Raw genomic sequence first — 3,846 nt, 5'->3', positions numbered from 1 at the left:
GCCATAAAGTTGCTGCTTTGTAGAATGATCCTGTCAAGATACATTTAATACTCTTCATAAAATACGGGTGTACTGCCTACGTACGTACCTGTTCAGATTTCTTTCTAATTTTTTGTGAGCGTCCAGATTGTAGCACTGTAAACAAGGACATACTCTACTACTACTACTACTCTGAAGAACTGCCTTTTCAGTTGGTCAGTTAGGCTTGAAGTACATGCTGACCGCAGTTTATCCAATGCATACTATGTTTTTTTATATACGAATTTCGATATCTCTCCGTGGGGCTTATGTTACTGCCCAGGTAAAAAAAAATGTTATAGTATATCTTTTTTATTGTCTCCTGGTCTTACCTGATTCTAAAACAAGAATTCAACTAGTCTTGTGCACTATCCAGCTCCGTGCTCTTACTTTCAATAGCACCACTTGAAGAAATTGCACAATTCCTAGTAAAAGCCAGCGTGGATTAGTCATACCGAAGATACCTTATTTAAGCCTCGAATACGAAATGTGATTTTGAATATTTAGTCAGGTTTACTTAGGGAAAAAGTATCTACATACCATGTTCTCCTGACAAGTCTCTGTACCGAGAGACTTGAGATATTTGAGGAAAGGTTCTAGTGACATTCAATTTCTCTCTGTGTCTAAAGATACTACCGTTACATGTTTAGAGAAGTTTAATATATCAATATATTATTTTAATGTCATAAATTACAGTCAAATGTTATCAAGCCATTCGTGTGTATAATGGTATTGATGCGGCTCCGAATCGAAATTTACGTCTTAGAAGTTAAATTTTATGTTATCTTATAGATATACAAATACACCCACATATAATATATATAAGCCTGACGAACACTCACGAGGATGAAACGCGGAATATTCTGTGTAGCGTAAATTGCCATGTATATTTTCAGAACTTACTATATATATATATATATATATATATATATATATATACACACACATATATATGTGTAAACATAAATCATATCATGTATATTTATGTGTGCATAATATATATATATATATACATATATATATATATATATATATATATATACAGACACACATATACATATATTATTGAGATATTTGTCTAATTTATTGAATATATATATATATATATATATATCTCAAATAATGTGCTCATATTTTGACTCTGTTTCTATGAAAAAGTTTTTTCGTTATTCGAAGTGTGAGTATATATATATATATATATATATATATATATATATATATATAAGAGAGAGAAAGAAAATTAAAACTGTAAGTTGAACTTTACAATAAAAATGTATTTTTCGACTGAATACTCCAAAAAACAATTTACAAAGTCCTTATTCCGCGGAGTTTCAAAGAATGCTATTCTTATTACTCTTCTCATCAGAGGACATAAAGAAATCAGCAAATTATACTTGTAGCAATGCTAGAATTTGCTAGTTAAGGCATTAAGTGAAACCGCAATTTATTTTAGTTATAAATTGCCAAATAAAAAAAATGAAAAAAAATATTAGATACGTAAAACACTAATATAAAAACAAACCGCGCATAATATTTCAGCTTGAATGAAACTCCTCTAGTGTTGATCCAAAATGCAAAATAGTTATTCCAGGAGAAATCCAGCGTGACGATGCATATAATCCGATTGGAAGGTTTCAAAAATCCGATCGGAAAGTTTATAAAACAGTTGAAATAATGCAAATTGTTTTTTTTTTCGGGCAATGCAGTAGTCCAAAGAGAAGTCTGTCCCTAGTCAAATGGGACCTAATAGTAATCCAAAATCCAAAATGAGAACCTTCATCCTCGGCTTAAAAAGAAAAAGTGATTTCAAGCGAGGGGAAAATACTGTTAAATACTGTTATTTATATTAGTTTGAGGTTTACTATTGTGTATACCAGGTAAAAACAACTATATCCCTTTGTTTTCATTAATATATATACATACATATATATATATATATATATATATATATATATATATATATATATTGCCCACGTTTCACCCCTAACAAGGCATATCGCCACTTGGGTGTAAGGAGCTACTATTCGGGACCATAACTAAGAAAGATTAACAAGATGTTGGTTTACGTACCATTTAAACTTCTGCATATAAGTACAGTCAGGGGAGCAGACAGCAGGAAGGGAATTCCAAAGCCCAGCTGTTTGAAGGGAGAAACTATTAAAATAGAAATCTTTCTGGCATTTAAGGATTTCAACAGTGAAGGGGTGAGACTTTGTTGCAAAGCAGGTTTGTTGGGGATATGTTCGTCGAAGGGACAAAAGGGCAACTAGTTTATCAGAACACATTCCATTAAAATATTTGTAAAACAGGAGCAGATATGCAACATTGGGGCGATAGGACAGAGCTTGGAGCTTAGTTGACAAAGTGGGACCTGTTGAATTGAAAATTCTATTTTGGAATCTGTCCACGTATATGTATACGTGTATGCGATATTATCCCAAATAAATAATTAAATAAAATCAATAGGAAAAATATGTTAATTATATATAAGCATATATAAATATACATATTTTTATTTGTGTTAATATAGGAAATAAATAACAAAAACAAGGCAATGACAGATCGTTGCAAGTCACTGTAAATAATTTGTAATTGCTGTTTTTCGACAATAACATATTACAACTAAGCAAACATTAGAATATATGCATATATATATATATATATATATATATATATATATATATATATATTTACACACACATATATATATATTGACATATATAGATATATATTTGAAAAGTTCGAATGCAAATGTCTGAACAATATGTAAAACTTTAATTACACGAATATGTAAAACTTTAATTACACGAATATGTAAAACTGTAATCACACGCTTATTTTATTGGGTACCAATATCATATTATGTAAAACATGATTTGAGAATGTTATTGAATGTTGATATGTAACACTTTTTGTAGTGATAGTTTCGTAATTTTGATACGTGATAGTTTCGCGTATAGCATATATATATATATATATATATATATATATATATATATATATATATATATATATACATACATATGAAAAGTTATAATGCATATATATAAATATTGGATTATTGCCTTCTTCTTTAATAGTCTAAACGGCTTAAACAATCACAAAGCAATTCATCTGACATGGATACCGGGGATCCGTTCCCCTGTAATCACGTCCCCATTGGGTTTGAAGTTAAGCGTCAAAATATTTCTTTTGCACTTGTTGTTAATGCTAAGGTGCCACCTTTTTTTTATCCAGGAATGTTGATAATTACCTCCCCTTGAAATGATCACGATCCAAGTTTTGTGTGTCTGTGCTAGTTTCCTTTTAAAAATAACAAGAAAAGCAAATAAAAAAAACAGTTAAACTGCCACTCGGTGTATGTCTGTAGAAACAGTAACGAATTTCGTATATTTATTAATAATTCTAAAGAAATATTTAGAAAATAAACAAATGAATCCAAAGAAAATTTGTAGTAAAATTAGAATGTTATTCGTATAAAATTTTAAAAGTGAAATACAAAGAAAAAAATCAACCCAAAATGGAGTTTTTTTTCCTGTATTTCAACCGTATCAAACTAGACCATAAATGGTCATGTTATAAAAACTGATGAGGATGCTCATAGAATTTGAAATATAATATTGTTTCTTGCTCATCTCGGTTGTTTTATTCAAGTTCGGCCATTATCATCCAGGCACTTCCGGTTTTAGAAACGAAGTATTTCATAAAGAATTATCTATGAAGGTAACAAATGGTCTTAGTTATGAATATTATATATATATATATATATATATATATATATATATATATATATATATAGAGAGAGAGAGAGAGAGAGAGAGAGAGATA

The sequence above is a fragment of the Euprymna scolopes genome, chromosome 30, assembly GCF_053919585.1.
Source record: "Euprymna scolopes isolate OS-2025 chromosome 30, ASM5391958v1, whole genome shotgun sequence".
Taxonomy (NCBI): Eukaryota; Metazoa; Mollusca; class Cephalopoda; order Sepiida; family Sepiolidae; genus Euprymna; species Euprymna scolopes.
Note: the sequence above shows the minus strand (reverse complement) of the source record.